This window comes from Manis pentadactyla, chromosome 15 (assembly GCF_030020395.1).
Source record: "Manis pentadactyla isolate mManPen7 chromosome 15, mManPen7.hap1, whole genome shotgun sequence".
Taxonomy (NCBI): Eukaryota; Metazoa; Chordata; class Mammalia; order Pholidota; family Manidae; genus Manis; species Manis pentadactyla.
The window spans coordinates 50,173,685-50,197,313 of record NC_080033.1 but is presented as its reverse complement, the minus strand read 5'-3'; the positions used below and the strand labels follow the sequence as shown (position 1 = coordinate 50,197,313).

Sequence of the window (23,629 nt, the reverse complement as noted above, 5' to 3'; positions counted from 1 at the left end):
TCTTACACTGTGGTAAATTACCAGAGGTTGCAATATTGTGGGAAGGAAACATTCTTATATCCAAATATTCTTACATTTTATATCCATTATTCAGCCAATAAAAACATTTTGCATATTAAAATATGGGGAAAGATTTAGTGTAGAAAGGTAGTTAAAAATAGAACTCAATAATTTATACACCACCATAATTTAAATAAGCAAACACTAACCTACACAATGTAGGAACTATGGATCATATATTTAAACAACACACAAATATATTCACACAGACAGGCAGAAAATACCAGAGGAAACTTCATACCATCCATACATATTATTTTGGGCAGATGAAATTCTACATGATTTTTTGTTTTGTTTTTCAGAGTTTAATGTATTTTACACAGTAATCATTGACAATAGAAAACCAGAACTTTAATATAATTTCTTTTTCACAAATTACATGTGGAAAGGTAAGCTTGTTTCCAGAGGATGTTCCAGTGTTGTTAAAATAACATATGTTAGTCTTTCTGTCAATTTTTTATGAGCGTAGCTTCTTTGATTGCCCTTAATGACGCACTGTTGAGTCTCTGAACAACAGCTACATGGTGAAATTTAGCGCCGCGCTGTGCTGGAGAGCTTGCACTCTGCCTCACCATTTTTTTTTATTATACAAAAACATCATGTTCACTTTATTTCTAAACAAAATACAGTTTGCAAAAGAGATATCATGTTCATTTTATTTCCCAACAAAATGCAGTTTGCATATTATTTGATTCTCTTCTTTCCATGAAACACCTGATGAAGCCTTCACAGTTTACACAGAATCAAGGGAGATAATAAATCCCTGTGAGAGTCAGGAACCTGAATAAGGAAACAAACACCAACAGGAAGACAAATGCATGGGCATGTGTGCAGTGTGGGGTGTATAGGTGATGATTACAGGACGTGGGACCCAAAGTCCTCTCTGGGCTCTCTCTGAAGGCTGCTCTGTTTTCACAGCTAATGTGAAAACAGGGAAACATCTCTGAGATACGTGATTAATTTGTCTGTACAAAGAAGAGAAATACAGGTTTCAGAATGGGGCATAGTGTTTCTTTGTTTTGAGATACAGGGAAAATGTCCTCCGTGGAACCTTATTAAAAAACAAAAAAATCACTGTGTGAAAAAGTGGATTCAGAAGTGAAGCATGTCCATTTCTTTTAGCAACCTCCAGGACAAGCAAAGAAGAAGAGCAGTCGAGCTGATATGTAGTTTCAACCCTACCAAATAGAAGGTTCTAGAGGGAGGGTGAGCTTTGGAAACTGATGTTTTTCCTTACTTAGGAGTACAATTTTCTTCCCTAGCATGTTACTCTTGCAGTATTTTCCCCTAGTTAACATTAATGGATAAAGCAAACAAGCATAGAATTTGGTGACTTTGATTTTTTAGGAGTGTTAACCCCATCTAGAGAAGCACAAACATGAAATTTTTATAATTTACAATGTTGAAGTTACATTATCATCTTGAGCCTCTGAGGAAAACTGTATCTATTTAGATTTGTTTAAGGCTTTATAAAAACCCTCTAAAGGACCACAGATTTCTTTAAAGTATGTAGGCAGTAATTACTTTTAAAAGAATCTTCTCATGTATTGAATATATTCTTGTTGAGTTAGACTACATCCATGACACTTTTTTTATGAGATGGATGCTTTCACTTAAATATTTATCAAGGAGGTACTAATTAGAAGAGCCCATGTACCCCATTTTAAGGAGAGAACCAAAATGAAAACACAGAGCAGGTGTTTAAGAAATATTTCAGGGACAATCTAGAACAAAGGACTTTATTTGCAAGGAATCACAGACAAGCAAGAAGACAGACAGAAAAAGGAAATGCTCCAACATGATGAGTGTTAAGTATAGGCGGACACAGATACCAGCTCTGATCAGAGAAGACATGCATTTGTTCATTTCACTCAATAATTCCTGACTGAGTCTTTCCACTTGCCAGAATTCTTCTAGTGACTGGGTCCTAGACTGGTAGAGCAGTGATCAAAATAGGCAAAAACCCTGGTCCTCTTGTAGTGTTCTCTCTACTGGCACCTGAAAGCACTTGCATTTGGAAGGGAGAGTTAGAATCTGCTGAGCTATCCTTAAAGAAAGACAGAGGTTAGGAAGAAGGTGATGAGTGGTGGTAGTTACGAGCAGGTTCACGTTGATTGGCAAGAAAAAAGTTGTTAATGATGGACCTCCTTCAATGAACATATGGTTATATTAAATGGGTATCATAATAAATATGAAAAAAATCCTTTGTGTCTATCAGTAAAAATAACTACTTAAGATTATTTTTAATGTGGTAGAGGTACTATTATTATTATAAAGACAGTATAATCAAATTACCAAAAAAAAGGTCAAAACCAGAGATAAATTCTCTTCATGGCATGAAAGAAATCATTCAAATATGTCCCAGGTTTAGGTTTACAGTTGGCTTCATACGAGAAAAAGTACAGAATGGCTCTGCCCACACAACCATCAGCTTGCCATGAACATTATCGAATTTAAAATATATAATGCAAACTTACATCACTTTGTTGAAATCATGGGAGGTAACTCACCTTTTAAATTAATAGATTAGTTAATGAATTAATTTTTACTCAGAGATAGGTAATTAAAGCTACATAGCCATATTTTGCTAAGAAGCAAGCTTAATTCAGGAGGTTAAACATCTCAAGGGATGTAGACCTATTAGTTTAAATATCAAAATTGTTCTTTTTAATTTTTGCATGGAACTTTCTTAGAACCAGCAGAAAGAATGTAAAAAGCTATTTTAACTTTTAGCTGTACAATCTAAGCTGACATAGGCATAAACCTAAAATCTTTAAAAGTATAGGTAAGCCCTGTTTTCTAAATCATGAAAGGAAGTAGAAACAGTAAGGTTTCAGACAACTTTAAAAAATTGGAATTACTATGAAAATGGCTTAAAAACTTGTTTTGACTTGGTTTTATTATTTGACCTATTGCATAAGGTTTATCTTCCAAAGCCACAGACCGTGTCTTAGGGAAAAAAATATTAAAGAGAGATTTACTGTATTTGGATGAGATGAATATTTAAAACTACTCAGGACAAGAGAAACTAATGGAGGAGCTTCTAATAAAGATAAATAAATATGAATTCCAGGGAGAACAATTTAAAATTACTCGGAGTGCCATCTCATCAGACAAGATTTAAACAAATGATATTTAGCGGAAAAAAAAGAATTTTAGGGACGTCCATCTGTTATTGCTTAATGAGAATGGAGATGTTTTCCTTTATTCTCCTGTGTCAGATTTACTTAACCAGGGTTGAGATGCTTCACTGTGTGTATTACCCAAGTATGTCATTGGAAATAGATCTAACTTGCCATCACAGTCAACGGGCACATCTCATTACATGAGGTAGCAGTTAGATGTCCATGTGTTAACAAGAGATTAGGCTTGTGTAGCGCATCTCTGCTAATAAAAACCCATCCTTTTCTGGCTGCTGTTTACTATGGTGATGAAGGTTTAAGGTAAATTTAGCTAATTCAACACTGAAAAGGAATTATGGAAGCCGTAGGATGCATTTAATTCTCACAATACTCTGTAAAAGTTGGCACTATTACATGCATTTTTCAGACAAGGAAACTGAGCCACAGGTTAAGCAACTTGCCCAAGGGTTCATAGAGGGCAAGTGTTCCAGGGCAGGGGCAGGGTTGGTACCTATGCTGTGGAACTGCAGACTACATGTTCTCAGATGCCCTCCGTGGAAGAGTGCCTCTCTTATGTCATCTCCCCTTTCATCCTCCTGCTTCAGTTGAGCTTCTGACTCTGCAGCATCATTTCCTGAAGCAAGTGAATTAGGTTGTTCTGAGCAAAGCAAGAGGCCGGTGTGAGCGGAGGACAGAACAAACATCAGGGCCTCCTATTCTAACATTTATAACTGAGGGAAGGAATATTGCCTGATGGACAAAGCAGAGCTTTGGAACTGGTCAGCCTGGGATTCGATTTCCGTTTTAGAGATCAGGAAACTGAGGAACACAGAACAAAATAGTACATTTTAAGGGACAGCGTTTTTTGATGAAGATCACAGAGAACAAAGTGAACGCACCCAGATGATTACAATTCACCTGGGTAATTGTTTAAACCAAACAAAAAGCGCTCAGATCTTCTCCCTGCACCTACTGAATCAGAATCTCAAGGCAGTGGGTTCAGAAATCCACTTTTCCCCTGTTCTCCCACCTCGTTCCCTGCACCCACCCCACTCAGTTGTACATCACCATTGAACACTAGTAGGAAGGCAAACCGTTCTCTTGTGCGTTTGCCTTGTGCTTCTCTGTTATTCCTGTGGTGATTAGGTGATATTTTCTTGAGCCAGATTTAAGCTCAGGCTTCTCAGATGACGCACAGGATCCCTTTAGGTTGGGCAGGGAGGTGAAACCTTTGTAAAAGGGCAGCATGAGTGACAAGCACAGCTGTAGTAAGATAAAGGATATCGGGGGACAGTAGGGGACAGTAGGGGAGAACATTTGCTTAGGAGAGAATCTCTGTAGGGGCATATTAAGAGACACTGAGCGTCAATGTGCGCATGTCCGTCCCAGAGAAATTGGTGACGTGGGATGTGAAGTGGGGGAGCCTGCTGACACCAGGAACCTGGGGGCTGGCATTTGGCATTTACAGAAAGCACACCACTACCGGTTACCTGAAAGTATTTTTAGGCAGGAAGCATATAATTGCCCATTAAATTAATCTCTTTGAGTTAGTGATGATGCATTGCTCTGACCCACTACAGTGGGCTGCACACAATATTGCAAATAAAGCTTTTCGCTAATGATGGTTCAGTCTCCCCGGGAAAACACTAGTTTGATAGCACTTAAGAACTGTTTCTTCCTGGCATAGGGCCCAGCTGCTAGAATAATTGGTTTGTCCAACCCAGGCTACTTAGAAAAAATATATCTTTATAGGCAGCTCATTGTTTAGAGAAACCTTGGGCCCAGGAGTTGGATGGAGTTCTCTAGGTGTCCAGGTCTTGGCCATATAATCTCAGGCAAATGATTTCTCCTCTCTTGCTCTTAGTTTTTTTTATCTGTGAAATGAGAGTTGTAATCGATCCTTAAAATCTCGGGTGTAGTGAAAATTGAATTAGAGGTGACACTATACGTCTTAACTCAAAATCCATTAGTCATGTTTAGAAATTGATGGACAAATTGTGTATGTTCTGTTAATACAGCCCTGACCCTAGGCTTTGAATAACAGCTTAATTTAACATTATTTACTTGGTTTATATTATACGTTACCCCTTCTGTACCCAACAACAACACAATGAGTACCCAATGCCTGTGTGTCACTGTGAGGCATAGTTATGTCTCTTCATTGCACAGCCAATAGGTTTATTTACCGACCTGCCTCTCCCCTTGGTTCAGGCCAGGTAAATTGACCAATGGCTAAGAAAAGGCCTTCAAAGTGAAGCAAGCACATTGCTGGAGATCTTGAAGAGCTCACAACTTTAGATTTTATATCAAGATCCTGTTCAGAATATGTCATTTCTATTGCCTGTGGCATCATCAGGACTAGAGTTTCATTCAGATCAATGCCATTCCCTTGTGGAGGATGGAGTGGAAACCATTGTCCAGTTAGGTAATTCTCACAGAAAAGAAAGGGTGATGAGACCCTGTGGTGGCCAGTGAAATTCAGGGGCAGGAGTGGTTAAGGGGCTCCTACATATCAGAGGCTGTAGCAGTGTGACTGATCTGACTGGGAACATAGGCACATGGCAAGTTCCTGTGGAGATCCCTTTCCCTCAAATAAGATGCAGCTGTAAGGTGGAGATCAATATTCTTAACAATAAGGGCTATCATTGAGGGGAAGTGGAAAATACCTTACAGGAAAGTGAAGGGGTGAAGGGGAAGCCACATGTTCCTACAAAAGAAGTCAGCAGCCAGTAGACACGATTCCCCACAGGGAAGAACTGGAGTCAGTGGCATTCCAAGTCCAAGGAGATGACTGATGCAGGCCTGAAATGAGCATCATTCTGTGGGTAGCCTGCCTCGGTTTTATTGTCACCACTATAGCGCCCCCTTTCTGTATAGCTGCTCTGATTCTTTGCATATTGACATGGGGATTTCTCCCTTATTTCCTCTTTGTTCTGCAACCATTCTACAAAAACCCTCCCACAACTTCCCCATCTTTTTCATCTCTGTTCCTCTTTTGTTCTAATCTATTTAGGAGAAGCATGAGGATTGAGACTGGAGCTACAGATTTTAGCCAGGAACTCCCTTAGGACGTTGTCACTATGATGAATAGTCCCTTAGTCCTAACATAGAAAAAGACAGAAGGTAAGAGGTTTCTATTCCTATGTCTGGCTCTGATCTCCCTTTACAAACCACCCTCCCCAAAGTCTCAGCAGTAACTCGTACTGTAGACAGCTGTTGATGAAGGATGGAGAGGAGGTAGGCAGCAGACAGGAATTCAAGCTTTTCAGGTACAAGTTGCTGCAAACCGGCCACTCAGAGCAGCAAGTCATCTCCAGGTGTGAGAGCACCCGATGAAGCTGGGGAGCACGGGGGAGGCCCTAGGTACTTAACGGATTAGAAACATCAGATAATAGCAGGTCGGTGTACCTCCAGGCTCAGTTTCTCTGAGGACAGAGAAATTATAAAGACTTGGGGAGAAAGTACAGCTATCAGTCTGGAAATCAAAGAGAATAAGGTAGGAGATAAGTGTCCATGCTTGTAAATCAGGTGACTTGGATGAAGTCATTACTTTTTCACTTATCCACAATCATTCTCTTGGTAAGTTACTTATCTTATCTCCGTGGCTCAGTTTCCCTCTCTGTAAAATGGGGAATGTACTGGCACACCTTTAGAGGTGTATGATGAGAAAAAACGTATTTAAGTACTAATATCTTGCTGATCATAAAGTAAACGTTTGATGATAATGCTAATGCAATATTAGTTATTGTAACAATAATTATAAAGTAAACATTACTTTGATCATTATTACAAAGTTAAAGAGGATATGACCAAAAGGAGGCTTCTGGTCGTCAAAAGAAACCCCCAACTTCACTTTCAGGATCTACCGAATTTGGGGAGTATACTTTTCCACAGTGATATAGAAGGGTCTTCTTTCCCCTGTTTGTCCTAAGTATCCTGACCAGGTTCACAATTTAAAAGCTCCCTTCTTACCCCAAACTACGGTGGGAGTCACTGCTATCACCACTTTCTCAGCAAGCAGTAGTGGTTATTAGTTAAAAACATATATTAAGAGTCAAACTGTCAAAACCAAAATATTGAATACAGCATACGCTCTGTGTGTGACTTGAATAAATTACATGATCTCTCTAAGACTCAGTCGCTAAGTTTGCAGTTTGTTATGACAGTTAAATACGATAATACAGGTAAACTATGTGAAACAGATGCTGGCGTACAGTAAGAACTCAACAGCATTTTTCCCTTCCCCCCTTCCCCCATCCTCTCCCTTAACTTCCTTTAGACCAAACCCGGTAGCTTTTCCCTCCCCCATTCCTTGTCATCTCATTACTCCTGTAACTAACATTCTGTTTGTCCCTTATTTTCCCCCACTTGGGATTATGGAAAAAGGTGACCAAAACAATATAACAGATACTCTGACTTATATTGGTTCACTTCTGCTGCATAATAAACCGTGTCAAAACTTAGAGGCTTTACAGCATTAAGCATGTATTTCTCCTTGTTCTCTGGGGCAGCTGGACAGTTCTTTTGATCTGAACTGGCTTTGCTAGTCTCTCTGGTCAGTGGGTGGCTTGTCTGGAGCTAGGTGGGCTGTATTGGCCTTACGCGTATGTATATGTAAGACTGGTTAGACCGGGATGCTGTGGTTGGCAGCACTCCCCTCTGCTCTGAGCTAATAGGCTAGCTCAGCTCCCTCAGTGGTGCTCTAGGTTGCGAGGAGCAGCAGAGGAAGGGTCCAGTGAGCAAGCACCTCCGAGTCTCTGTGTGCATCAATTTGCTAATATCCCATTGGCCACACCAAGTCACACTGCCAAGAGCAGGTTCAAGGAGTGGAGATGGGGCACTCCAGACCATCCTCTTGATTGGACTAGTTGGAAATATGGCCATTCTTTTTTTTTTTTCTTAAAATTTATTTCAGACCGGGATGCTGAATCTCAGTATGTGCGACCAGAAAATGATAATGATCTGTAGCCTATGTATAGATACTTCCCTTTACCTTTCTTCCAGAATTCTCTTCTCAATATAGTATAGGTGCATGAGAATTCTTTTGCTAGAACCACCTTACATATCTAGGACAAAGGATTAGAAACAATGTTTCTAACAGCTATTAACTGGCTAACTATGGATTCTTTAGAATTTCTGCTTAAGTAGCAATTTGTATTATTCATGTTAAATTTATTAATGCATTCACAATGCTACAACAATTTCTGCTACGTGAGTGTTAATGTCAGTAGGTATGATTATTGCTATTTCCTGATACCCAGGGTGGATCAGGTTCCTTTGTTCAAAGTTCTCAGAGATCTGTGCTCTCTTCTTTCAAATGACTGGTTGAGGCTCCTAATAACCACCTCTTTGCTTGTGGTTGTAAAAACACATTTCTAAAGGAAGAAATATGTAAGGTCCTGCTCTCGTGAAACATTTTATTATTGCTGTCTATTGATCACTGCCTTATCCTAGGAACCTAGCACAGTGCTTTGGGCTCCCAATAAATATTTGCTAAATTAATGAATGAATAATAAAGGAAATAATGTATTAATGCCACTAGAGAGTACCCTGATGAGCTATGACTCCAAACAGACACTATTAATTGTTTGGTGGAAAGGATCTTTGCTCCAACATATCCCACTTGGCCCTTTGTTAAAAGCCTCAGGCAGACAGTGCAACATAGCTCTCTGGATTTTTTGAAGTCATTCTTTCCTGAGTGACTGAAGCTGAGACGTAAAGGGCAGGAAGGACCATGCTCTTCTTGTATGAAAATTGTGGGGCATTGACTGTGCTCCCAAGGAAAGATTCCCATAGAATATTAACAATCCTGGGAGTCATAGGCCAGGAGAAAGGTGCTGACAGAGAGGAGCCTCAGGTCCCCTCCCTTCCCCAAGGAGCCAGGCATCTGATCTAAGAAACTTTATTTCTCTTCCCTTCTGAGAGCCGTGAGCAAGCCCTGAATAATGCTAGCCCACACTTCATTACCCAACAAGCCCGTTTATCATTTAATCTGATCTGTATTGAGCAAGTGGAAGCAGGCTCCCAAGCAGCAAAGCCCAGAGAATGAAAATGCAACACGTTTCCTGATTACTGGGATCCCTAATCCAAAGCTTAGAAACTGGACTAAAAATAGGTACCCTTTTTCCACCCCCACCCACCTAGCATTCCAGTGCCAGGTCAGGTGGCCCCTTATCCATCCAGACTATGATAACTTGCTTCAACCTCATTTGGGGAGGCGGGGTATCGATGACGCTACCCCCTCACTTATGGTACAGATATTTTCTTGCTCTAGAGCCTCTGTAGGATAAGGACCCACCTCACATGTCACCCAAAGTCAAGGCAATGTTATTTGTCATAAGAATATGTTGTGCCCACTCTTTTTATAACTGTCAGTTCTTCCCACCAACGAATTCCAATCAGCTAAGAAAAAAGAAACTAACATTCGTTTTGTGCCATCTTTAGGCCAGACATTGTGCTGAGCAGTTAACAAACACTATTTTATATCAGCCACACAGAAATTCAGTGAATAATGATGAGGGAATCCTCTGAGACATGAAACAATCTCCCCAGGCCCACTTAACCAGGATTCACAGAGCAAATGTTGCCAAAACATACTTCTATCTTCTAACATCAGTATTGTTTCTCTGAAGTTTCATAAATAAGTAAGTACCCAGAGAAAATAGGATTCAGCTCATTTCAGTAAGTGTTCTGTGTGAACCTACTATGTGCACACTTGGAACACACTTTGAACACTTGGAACACAATAGCACATGATTCCTTCCTTTCTGAGCTTTAACAGTGGAGAAGAACAAAAAGGACTTTCCTCTAAGGCATGCATTTGGAACTCTAACATATCATGTACCAAAAAAGCTTGTGCTTTGGAGTAGGGGAAGATTTCTCCATTGGCCAGGGGAGGCAGTGTTCTCTGCAAAGATTTTTTGTGGAAAGAATATTTTCGTCAGGATCATGAAGTAGCAGTAGGATTTGTCAGAGATTTCAAAATTAACAAATATCTTGATCAAGAGAAGAGCTTAGAATATCTTTTGGTGAAGAAGGAAATCAGGAGAGAAAAGAAGATATGGCTGGAAAGTTAAGTGACGCAAATCATGGTTGCCTACTGATGCCAGATCAAGGAAATTATCTTATTCTCTGTGCAGGAGGGGCCCATCAAGTACATCAAAACACTGAAATAAGGGAAATGTAAGGCTCAGAATATTAGTGTTCAGATTTAGGATCAGAATAGGTTACCGATAGAATGGAGAGACTAAGACATGGAGAAAGGGAAGAATATGGTCCTGATGTTTCTAAAATTTTATGGTGGATTGGAATCACCTGGAGGGCCTGTTATCACATAGATTTCTGAGCCAAAGATTTGTATTTCTAACAAGTTCTCAGGTGAGGCTGAAACTGCTGGGCCAGGGACCATACTTTGAGAACCAAGCTATAATCCCTCTAAAGCCGCTTTAGAGATGGAGTCTGAATGAACAGAAATCAGCATCTGGTTAGAATTAAGGAATGGAGAGGAGAAGCCAATACTGCTGGAGATTACAGGCTTTACAAGGACCAACATACTGATACAATTAAAAGTGTTGTTCCTTACAGTATGCTCGACAGTGTACTGGCTCTTTCTATGCCCTTTATCCCATTTAATTTTTACAACAACTCCGTAAGTTGGTACCGTCAGTTCTGTCATGTAATAGAGCAAAGACATCAAAGCTCAAATTTACCGGATTTAGGTGTCTGGGTTTGGCTTTAATCCTAGGTTTCCATCTTTAGCTAAATCTTTGATCATTTAGACTCTCTCCTTTCCTCCTGGTGACATACCATGATTCACATGAACAAGACAGAAAGCAGAAAAGATAACCCATCGCTTCCAAAGTTGAAGAGTCCACAGTCTTCCTTCAACTAGCTCTTTATAAAAGAAGTTTGAGCACAGTGAGATGTTATCTGTGGGTTTTTATCCCCACGGAAGTGACTGAATGGGGCAAGTTGGGGGGTCAGTCTTGATGGGGGTAATGTCTTTAAAATTTGCATCTGTGAATTTTCTGTTCCAGTGGAATTTGGATTTTGAGGAACCTGCAGTTCCTAAATTTAAAATAACTTAAAGTCTAAATGAGGAGCTAATATTGAAGTTCAAATGTTTCTGTGACCCACTGAGATGCACCGGAAGTCTTCTCTTACACCCATTGTTATAATTTGACAATGAATGCTTAATAAGAAGCTGAAGAAGGGAGAAGTGGAATAATACAACCATGGATGGCATGTATGGATGGAAAAAGTTTTGACTCTGTAGTCAAACAAATATGAATTCCAAAGTAGGTTCTATTAACAACTATTTACGGGAGCATAAACAAATTCCTTGACCAAACTAATACGTTTATTCAATTGCTAAAAAGGAAGCTGTAAAACTCAATAGGGAGCTAAAACTCGCTTGGTTGATGTAGAGAATAAAAAACATATAATGTTATTATATATTTATATTTAGTATACTAGATTATGTTAATTTATTAATTCTATATCATATATTATTATAGAACATATTATACAATATATATTCTTTATATCTGCTTTTAACAGTGGTAATAATGATGCCTCATGATCACCTTTCAAGTGGACTATTCTGAGCTTGATGTGTAAAAGAAACTGACTTTTTGAACTGTTTCTATCACAGCTTGATTTAACTGCTTTGTCTAATTAGCAAAGACAAACAACTCTAAGCCCTATAAAGAAAATATGTGTTTGGAAAAAAATATTCTATTTGAGCTTTTTTTGGGGGGGTGGGGGAGGAGGGCTGATTTTTAAATAAGGCTTGTCATTAGGCTCAATATCCACATCTCTTTGCCTGTTCATATTTGAGTATTTCTGCATATAAAAATACCCATACTGAGCCAGCATTTGATTTCCTGCTGAACTGTTTTTCACATTTCCAATATAATTATGCAGCAGTTACAAAGAAACAAAGACTGAACTCCATAGAATGCAATAGAAACCCACATTTGTTTATTTTTAAAAAAAGATATAAAAAGCATCTAAGACAGAAACTGATGTGTCTGGTGACTTCTCCGGGACAATGATACCTAAAATAAACCTGAAAATATCTGGGTATTTATCATAAGTGATTGTTCAGATATGGGTTTAAAAAGGCAGTTAGATAATCTACAATAGGGCCTCTGGCATATAACTAGGAGACCTTAGGGAAAACGGCAAGTGCTAAGTAAGATATCTTTCTTTTGTCTTCATTCTCCAATTGTTTCCTTTTGTCCCCTGTAGTGTCCATCTTAAAGAGGTTGACAATCAAATAATCACTAACTGTACTAAATAGTTGTTGACTGAATACACAAGACATAGGTGAGACAAACACATTTTGCACACCTCTACTAGGGACTACAGCCACAGGTTATTGATGACCTAGTTCCTGGTCTGGAGGTGGGGCTCCTGTGGTGGAGGAGACCCAACTACTGGATTACAGCCAAGTTGTCTGGTGGTAGGAGACAGAAAGCATTTAAAAGTCCAAAGCTTTAAAAAAGAAATGAATTTTATATGATGGCTTCTCCTGTGCTGTTCAACCTCGATGCTGCACTGGGACAAGTAGAGAAGAAAGGCAAAAATGTCCAGGCAAAGGGAATAATGTGAATCCATCCAGGCTGTTCTGGGAATTTGGTGATAAATGGAGGGACTCACTGATCTTGGCCTGTTTTAGTCATGTATCATAGCCTCCATTGTATGCACATCTTATTTCTACATGGATCTTTTTGTTGTGCTTTAGAAATGACCAACAGGAAAATATAAAGGCATGCCCAAGATATATCTTCTGGTTTCAGAAAGCCTGGTGATGCTCATTGTTCTTTGGACATGATTAGAATTACAACCTGGAAAGTTGCAAGGATGCAGAAGATCACGCACACTTTACTAACTCTCTCGTGATCTCTATTGACTCTATGTCTAGATCTATAAACATGAATAAAATCTGGGGGTGGCAGTCAAGGAGGTAAACTGGAATTTGAGAGGCTACCTAATTCCAGAGCCATTGCTAACCGCTGTGTGCAAATCCTTGTTTCATTCATTCCTCATAACAACATTGAGATGGATCTCTCCTAAACATTGTTTCAGCAATGTGTGAAGCAAGATCTAGGGAACTCAGGCAATGTATATAAGGTCACAGATCTAGTATGGTGAGTTTGATGTCAGAGCCTGAATTCTTTCCCCTCTTCAGTGCTACTAAGTGTGATGGATGGCAGACATCCTTTGACAATATTAATCTTTCTATAAATTTTCAAGTGTGCCATTAGTTGTGAGGCTATGTACCGGACCCTACACACAGAAAAACAAAAGTAATCAAGGAATTAAATTGCCTGTATTCTAGTTGGTATGAACACCATAAATACAAATAATAGCCACATAAAATAGTATGTTTATCTTATTCAGTGTAGTTTTGCCATGAAATTTGACTCACATCATCTTCACATGACTACTTTGGCCCCTTCTTTTTAAAAAATTCTTTCATTTTGCTATCGTTAATGTACAATTACTTGAACAACATTATGGTTACTACACTCCCCTTATTATCAAGTCCCCACCATATACCCCATTACAGTCACTGTCCATCAGCATAGTAAGATGCTATAGAATCATTACTTGTCTTCTCTGTGTATACTAAATTTCCTGTGCCTTCTACCCTGCTACATTATGTATGTTAATCATAATGCCCCTTTTTCCCCCTTATCCCTCCGTTCCCACCCATCCTCCCCAGTCTCTTTCCCTTTGGTAACTGTTAGTCCATTCTTGGGTTCTGTGAGTCTACTTCTGTTTTGTTCCTTCAGTTTTTTCTTTGTTCTTATACTCCACAGATGAGTGAAATCATTTGGTACTTGTCTTTCTCTGCCTGGCTTATTTCACTGATCATAATACCCTCTAGCTCCATCCATGTTGTTGCAAATGGTAGGATTTGTTTCCTTCTTATGCCTGAATAATATTCCATTGTGTGTATGTACCACATCTTCTTTATCCATTCATCTACTGATGGACACTTAGGTTGCTTCCATTTCTTGGCTATTGTAAATAGTGCTGCGATAAACATAGGGGTAAATCTGTCTTTTTCAAACTGGGCTGCTGCATTCTTAGGGTAAATTCCTAGGAGTGGAATTCCTGGGTCAAATGGTATTTCTATTTTGAGTTTTTTGAGTAAACTCCATACTGCTTTCCACAGTGGTTGAACTAGTTTACATTCCCACCAGCAGTGTAGGAGGGTTCCCCTTTCTCCACAACCTCGCCAACATTTGCTGTTGTTTGTCTTTTGGATGGTGGCCGTCCTAACTGGTGTGAGGTGATATCTCACTGTGGATTTAATTTGCATTTCTCTGATGATTAGGGATGTGGAGCATCTTTTCATGTGCCTGTTGGCCATCTGAATTTATTCTTTGGAGAACTATCTGTTCAGCTCCTCTGTCCATGTTTTAATTGGCTTATTTGCTTTTTGTTTGTTGAGGTGCGTGAGCTCTTTATATAATTTGGATGTCAACCCCTTATTGGATGTCATGTATGAATATATTCCCCCATACTGTAGGATTTCTTTTTGTTCTATTAATGGTGTCCTTTGCTGTACAGAAGCTTTTTAGTTTGATATAGTTCCACTTGTTCATTTTACTTTTGTTTCCCTTGCCCAGGGAAATATGTTCATGAAGAAGTTGCTCATGTTTATGTCCAGGAGGTTTTTGCCTATGTTTTTTTCTAAGAGTTTTATGGTTTCATGACTTACATTCAGGTCTTTGATCCATTTCAAGTTTACTTTTGTGTATGGGTTTAGACAATGATCCAGTTTCATTCCCTTACATGTAGCTGTCCAGTTTTGCCAACAGCAGCTATTGAAGAGGCTGTCATTTCCCCATTGTATATCCATGGCTCCTTTATCATATATTAATGACCATATATGCTTGGGTTTATATCTGGGCTCTCTATTCTGTTCCACTGGTCTATGTGTCTGTTCTTGTGCCAGTACCAAATTGTCTTCATTACTGTGGCTTTGTAGTAGAGCTTGAAGGGAGCATAATTCCCCCTGCTTTATTCTTCCGTTTCAGGATTTCTTTGGCTATTCGGGGTCTTTTGTCATTCTATATGAATTTCAGAACTATTTGCTCTATCGAGTTCATTGAAGAATGCTGTTGGTATTTTGATAGGGATTGAATTGAATCTGTAGATTCCTTTAGGCAGGATGGCCATTTTGACAATATTAATTCTTCCTAGCCAAGAGCATGGGATGAGTTTCCATTTGTTATTGTCCTCTTTAATTTCTGTTAAGAGTGTCTTTTGGTTTTCAGGGTATAGATCTTTCACTTCCTTGGTTAGGTTTATTCCTAGGTATTTTCTTCTTTTTGATGCGATTGTGAATGGAATTGTTTTCCTGATTTCTCTTTCTGATAGTTAATCATTAGTGTATAGGAATGCAACAGATTTCTGTGTATTAATTTTGTATCCTGCAACTTTGCTGAATTCAGATATTAGATCTAGTAGTTTTGGGGGCTATTTCCTAGGGTTTTTTATGTACAATATAATGTCATCTGCAAACAGGAACAGTTTGACTTCTTTCTTGCCAATCTGGATGCCTTTCATTTCTTTGTGTTGTCTGATTGCCGTTGCTAGGACCTCCAGAACTATGTTGAATAAAAGTGGGGAAAGTGGGCATCCTTGTCTTGCTCCTGATCTTAAAGGGAAAGCTTTCAGCTTCTCACTGTTAAGTATGATGTTGGCTGTGGGTTTATCATATATGTCCTTTATTATGTTGAGGTACTTGCCCTCTATACCCATTTTGTTAAGATTTTTTATCATGAATGGATGTTGAATTTTGTCAAATGTTTTTTTCAGCATCTATGAAGATGATCATGGTTTTTGTCCTTCTTTTTGTTCACGTAGTGGATGATATTGATGGATTCTCGAATGTTTTACCATCCTTGCATCCCTGGGATGAATCCCACTTGATCATGATGGATGATCTTTTTGATGTGTTTCGAATTTGATTTGCTAATATTTTGTTGAGTATTTTTGCATCTATGTTCATCAGGGATATTGGTCTGTAATTTTCTTTTTTTATGGTGTCTTTGCCTGGTTTTGGTATTAGAGTGATGTTGGCCTTGTAGAATGAGCTTTGGAGTATTCACTCCTCTTCTACTTTTTTGGAAAACTTTAAGGAGGATGGGTAGTAGATCTTCACTAAATGTTTGATAAAATTCAGCAGTGAAACCATCTGGTCCAGGAGTTTCGTTCTTAGGTAATTTTTTGATTACCAATTCCATTTCTTTGCGGGTAATTAGTCTATTCAGATTTTCTGTTTCTTCCTGGGTCAGCCTTGGAAGGTTGTATTTTTCTAGAAAGTTGTCCATTTCTTCTAGGTTATCCAGTTTGTTACTATATAAGTTTTCATAGTATTTTCTCATAATTCTTTATATTCTGTGGTGTCCATAGTGATTTTTCCTTTCTCATTTCTGATTCTGTTTATGAACAAAAGACTCTCTTGTTTTCATGATATGTCTGGCTAGTGGTTTATGGGTTTTGTTTATTTTCTCAAAGAACTAGCTCCTGCTTTCATTGATTCTATTGTTTTATTCTCAGTTTTATTTATTTCAGCTTTAATCTTTATTATGTCCCTCATTCTACTGACTTTGGGCCTCATTTGTCCTTCCTTTTCTAGTTTCATTAATTGTGAGTTTAGACTTTTCATTTGGAACTGTTCTTCTTTCCTGAGGTAGGCCTGTATTGCACTATATTTCCCTCTTAGCATGGCCTTTGCTGCATCACACAGATTTTGTGTTGTTGAATTATTGTTGTCATTTGTCTCCATATATTGCTTGTTCTCTGTTTTTATTTGGTCATTGATCCATTGATTATTTAGGAGCATGTTATTAAGCCTCTATGTGTTTGTGGGCTTTTTTGTTTTCTTTGTGTAATTTATTTCTAGTTTCATACCTTTGTGATCTGAGAAGCTGGTTGGTACAATTTCAGTCTTTTTAAATTTGCTGAGGTTCTTTTTGTGGCCTAGTATATGATCTATTCTTGAAAATGTTCTATGTGCACTTGAGAAGAATGGGCATCCTGTTGCTTTTGGATGGAGTGTTCTGTTGATTTCCGTTCGGTCCATCTGTTCTAATATGTTGTTCAGTGCCTCTGTCTACTTAGTTTCCATCACTTTGGCCCCTCCTTTTAATGTACACACACTATAGGTATTTTATTTGGAAAGGTACATCTAATTTTAAGAGGCAATGAGATGGGTATGATAAATCCATTTAAGAAATGTAGGTTCAATTCCCGGGCCTATTGTAATTGTAGCTCCAAACTTCAGAGTTCTCTTAAGTATGTGCATGAAGTATGACAGGTACTAAGTTCTCATTCATCTCTGGCTGATGGATCTCAGTGCCTGCAGAATGAAGAGCACAGGTTTGGGGACTTTCTGTGGAATCATAAACTCTAATACTTATACAACATGTGATGTGAGGCAAAGTACTCCTCCTTTCTAAGCCTCAATATAAACATTTGTAAGGGAATAATTATTTCTGTCTTGTTGTATATGCACCTAAGATAGTGCCTAGTCTTAAGTAGAAAGATACTATGGTTGAAACATGTGGAAGAAGATTGGGGCAACAAAAGTCTTTTCATTTTTAGGACAGTTTATTCAAAGTGTGGTCCAGAGAGACTTCACATCTTTGAGATGATCTTAGGGGAACCACAAGGTAAAATGTGCTTATATTTTATTACTATTATATTTATAATATTAAGACACACTATTTACTCTTTTGTCTCTCATGCTGTCACATGTGACAGTGGAGTTTTCCAAAGGATGCATGGCATGTGTTGGTAACTCTGCTCACTGGCTACCGGAATGCTGGCTTGTGTATTATTGTTTTAAAAATTTTGCTGTAATTTCTAGTTAGTGAATATTGAGAAATACAACCCAGGCACATAAGTTTTTAAAAACAAAGCATTTTTGGCTTCTTCAAGAATTTTTAGTGTTTAAAATGAGGCCCTGAGACCAACTAGCTTGAGAACGGTCACCTTAGGAAGTCATTTGCTTTCTCAACTGGTCTGAGATATAATAACAAAGGCTTTACTCTATGCTGAACATCACATTGATAAAATAATTTATCATGTATAAAATATAGGTTGGATATTGAAAGAAATGATGAATGTAATGTATTTTTGTATATGGCATAATGTACATGATAAGGATTCAATAAGTGCTGGTCATTGTTAAGAGCAGAGTGAAAATAAAGGTAGTCCCAGTGGAAATAGTTTGATGTTATAATTTATATTTCTAGGGTCTCATCAAATACATTTGCCTTCTCAAAACACAAAATTATTGTTTCATGCCAGATCAAAACTTGCCTGCTTCTAAATCCTTGGTATTACTCTTTCAGAGAAATGTATGAGCAGGCAGCAGTGTCACAGAGACAGAGCCTGGGGAGACTCATCTGAGGTCTTCCAGAGAGAGATGCCTGGTCTACTGATGAAGTTGGAATGTTCTTCCAGGGACAGGCCCTGTCTTGGGGAACATGAGAGTATTAGGCCACCCAGACTTAAATCATATATTAAACTTCCATTGCTCTCCATGTTTTTCCACCCACTTTTTTTGTGATTACTCTTATTCAATTTTAGAAATAGCTGTAATAAAATATGCTGACCCAGATCATCATCATCATATTAACTACTATCCAACCATTTCTGGAACTTACTTTCTTCACTGCTTGACACCAGCATTCTGAATAAAGTCACCCACATGTTTGACAGAAGTTTCCTGTGTGGGTGAAAACATATTATCAATGTGGTATGAATGAGTAAATCAGACAGCCATTGTTATGTCTCTAAGCTTCAAGGATATCACAACTAATACTTGGTAGAGCCAGCCATTGAGCCCACATTTGCCTGATAGAAGAACATCTACCTTACCCAGTGTACCACACTACAAGGCCTTTGGTAGACATTTTATTTTTCATTGTAAATCAGTATGTTAGCTTTCTCGTTAAGCAAGTGTTTTCTGAGAGCTTGGCTAATACATTGCTGTGCCAAAACAATATTTACTTCAGAAATGTGCTGACAGACCCAAGTTTCTGTTCCTGCAAAGCTGAGGACAAAACCCTAAATCTCAGCGAGCCTAGTAAGGTGAATGGTGTTTTTGAAAATTCAGTCACAAAATTGAGGCCATTGCCAGTTAAAGATAGCTTTGGCCTCCAGGCTTCATTTCTGCTAGTAATAGGAATTCCTTACATTTCTATTATGATATTATATAGTTTATAAACTGACTCTTTATTCTTTCTTACACTGAAGCCTCAAAATAACTATATGAAAATAAGCCAGAGATGGCAATACTATCCTGCATTTTAGGTGATGTAGCCGAAGGTCAGAGAGTGCAAGTTCTTTCCTCAAGATCATTCAGCTAGACAGTGCAGAGTCATTCTGCAACCCTAAGGCTTTTCATGAATTCGTAATTAGAATGTGCTCCACTAATATTCATTTTGCAAGAACAGACATGCACCGAATCAATGCTAGGTAAACAGTGACGTTGATAATGATAATCACATCAGTTCATCACCCTGTGTTTTACCACCCCTGTTGTGGCATAGTTATTTTACCCAGGAACTATACAAGAAGTTTCTCATACACAAAAAATCAGCAGTGGAAATAGTTTGACATTATAATATAGTGTTATATCTTTATAGTGTGCCAATCCTCTCCTCTTCCTGCAGGCTGTCCTTTCCAAAGTGCATAAATGCATCCCTGGAGCTGTGTATACTTATGGCTTAAAGGAATGGTCCTGAGTTTAAAACTACCAGGGTAATCTTGGCCTGAAGCTCTTGTTCACAAATAACTTGCACAGATTAATAACTATTAGCTTTTTAAAGCACAATTTCTTTACATATACTACTCACACAGGAGACTCTGAAATACATAGGTTATGTAAACCCCATTTTATAAAATTGAGATACATAGAGGCTAAGTGATTCCCTCAAGATCACTGAGCTAGCACCTTATGTAAATAAAATGTCCACCAAGTCTGTCTTTCTATGTCAACAGACTACTTCCAAGTCAAGAGTGCATGGACTTCTCGTAGATATCGAGACTTATTCTGGATGTATTCTGGACAGAGTCTCTCCTCCCTCTGTAATTCCTTTCTTCCCACCCATGAAATCAGCCTTGGGTTTCTCAAAGAAATATAACTCATTAAAAAAAAAGTAATACAGGCCCATTGTTGAAGTACTGAGTCAGGTAGACACAAATTTCAGATCCTGGTTCATATTTTAAAATAGTGAAGTTACTTCCTGTCTTATTAGACTTAAGCAAGAAAGCAGAAAACAGAATTCTCTTGCTTTAATCTTGTGTTTTTAAACAAGTGTGTGCTTATAGCTAGGTGAGATGCCCACCCATCTGGAATCAAAAGTGAAAAATCAACTGGTGTTTTACCCACACACAGGTGTGGAGGAAAGGCTGGATGAGTACCTCAACTAATTTTGATGAATTCCAGGAGAAGTAAACCCTAGTTTTCCATTCTGTAAATCTTGGGAATCATGGATCTAATGACAGTCATCTCATGTGAGGGTCAGGTGCCAAACTGAAGTGTTGCCTGCATTTAAGATGATTCCTTTCTTGGTTTACTGGTTCTCAGATGTGTTTATTGTTTTTTGTCCAGAAAAAAAAAAAGTTTGCTTTCTCAGATCTAGTTGAGGTTTAGACATTTGACTTAAGCACTGAACTCAAACAACAAAGCCCTCTTCACACATTATTACTACATTCATATCTGCCTTATTCATAAAGGTTGGAAGGGTCATAGTTCTACTGGAACTTTATTTGAAGCATCCAATAGAATAATGGTGGTGATCACTTAATTTATCCAGCTTACAGGTCTTTACACATATTTCATTAATCCCTGCAGCATTTTCTCTGAGGTATGTAAAGGGCAAGTTTTTATTAGACCCGTTTTTCAAGTGTAGGAAAGAAGATAGAAAATCATTTTCCCAGAAAAACAGTAAGAGCTTTGACTACACCACACCCATGTTTGCTGTTGGTGTTGCTTTGACTACAGTACAAATACTAGTGATGAATTTACAGGGAAGTTATTTTTCAAACTTTTACCATGTTGGGGTATTTGTATAGTTGTGTGTGTACACATCCATAGACAGATAAATATATATATATATATATATATACATCTTTAAATATGTATCTGTATTTATAGGCTGAGAGGAAGAGAAAAGGAATGGTTTCTATACATTACAGTGAACATTGGAGAACTGAGAATTAATTTAAGCAAGTCAATCTCTGTGTCTACATCATACCACCCATCACATTCACCCTAAACATGTCAGTTTCCTCTACTTTTCCCTCCAGTAGCTCATGAAACAACAGACTGAAGACAGAGAATCTCTGGTCTACTCAGTGTTGAGGCGAAATGAAATGTACAGCTACATTAATCTGACACGTTTATGGACACGTATAATGGTTATTACGCCGCATCGGTAATTGGATGTGAGCGGTTAGCAATTCATGTAGATGACAGTAATTAGTCTTACTTTTCCAAAGATAAACTGAGCACATTTTGAGCCATCTGTGGAAGAAAGAGAGGAGAAGAATTGCAGTTGGGTAGCACTCTGGTTTGAGTCTAAAACTTATTCTTTTCTCAACTGACTCCACCTGACATCTATGCAAGGCCCTTTCTCACTCCTGTCATCACAAGCAGTTGCTGTGGGCAGACAACCTTTTGTCTGCATACTGTCTGGGCCACATACCTGCTGTGTGACTCTGGGAAAATTGCCTCACGTTTCTGAGCTTCAGTCTCTTTCTTTGGGAAATGGGAATGATGAATGATAATACTGTAGGAGTGTTGTGAGATCTAAAGTAGAGAAGCCACCGAGTTAGCACCTGCCACCATACCTACCACACTGAAACAGAAAAAAATAAATTTATTAAATTCATTTGATTGTTATATATTATTTAGCCTAAATTATTCATCTTTGAATATCCAGTGGCTAGGAGAAACAAGGATCTGATGCTCAATAACATTAATTGGTATTATCAACTGTTATTAATGAAGGTCTACCTTGCTCCATTAGCCATTTGTTTTGTTGTTACCAACATAACCTTATTTATTATTTCACTTCTCAGGATTCTATGAAATATTCAGAATTTAAATCTAGTCTCTAACAATTTTGAAACATTTTCCAGCCATGCCTCCCTACTTATTAAGCAAAAGGATTCAAAACAACTACTCCTCCCCCTGAAATCCCCAAACCATCTAGAAAATGTGAATCTTGTTATTTTCTTGATGTTAAACCCCCAACATAAAAACGGTAAATGATTTTTATGCTGTCAGTTGTGCATTCAGATAACACTTGGTTCTGTCTGCACACGTCCACAGAATTGAAGTTTGGAAGATAAAGATGAAGGAAATCCAGTCAGGGACAACCTGAGATTTCCTTTTCAATGCTAGCTACCAATAATACCATTTCACAGCTGATGTGCCCTCTGTGGACCGGGACACTGGGCCTTGTGATGTCCATGGAAGGCTCATTGGGGGGCCCTCTGGAGAAGGAGGAGAATATGCAGACACTCTGTAGTCCTGAAGCCAGAAAATTCTGGGTGGAATATATCTGAGGCTTCTCTGACGAGCTCAGTGTTTAGACAGTAATATGGTCAGAGCTGCCTGAGTGAATAATGGTATCTGTCCAGACCCTGGCATGTCTGTATGCAGTTCATAACTTTCCCTGTTGTATGTGGTTGGAAGCCAGAACTGGCCCACAAAGGCCGAATGTTATATAAATGAAATCATACAGTATATAATCAACTGGAAGATTTTAAAGCTTATTATAGCACCCAGGTCTCAGCACTGTATTCTTTATTATAGTGTGAGACCCATACATCTGTATTTTCAAAAGCTTCCCAAGTGATCCTAATATTCAGACAGGTTTTATAATCTCTCTCTCAATGGAGGAGGTCCTGAACTTGAAGAATTGTTTACAATTGATGGGCTCATACAGATCTAGTCCCTTTTCCAGTGGCCAAAGAGTAACATGCATGGGTCAGAATTGGTTCTTAATATTGGCGGCTTTTAAAATTTCCACTTCCTGGAAATGCATTTTGACTCTGCCTCTAAGTCTTCAATTTGTTCTAATTAAATCAGATAGTAGAATCTTACACATTTATAACTTGGACCCAAGTTTGTTTGTTGTTTGTTTTAAATAACTATGCAGCATTAGTGGTTGGAACACTGATACTAGCAATTGTTTCTCCCACAGACATCCCTGCTTTCCTTTTTCTGATCAAATATTGTCTTAACTGAATTAGAAAGATTGATATTTATCTTTCTTTGAAAAGTATTATGATTAATTTTAAATTATCCACACATATACATATGTGTATTTATGTGACATGTTACATGAAAATCAATGGTGTGAGAAGATATATATTTGCAGGTGGCATAACATTGACTT

General features: G+C 38.3%; 1 protein-coding gene across 4 annotated transcripts in view; it reads left to right on the top strand.

The window, feature by feature from the left end:
• The window catches only part of CDH8 (cadherin 8), a 350,974-nt gene that overhangs the window by 215,847 nt on the left and 111,498 nt on the right, over positions 1–23,629 (top strand). The gene's annotated exons all lie outside the window — the stretch shown is intronic.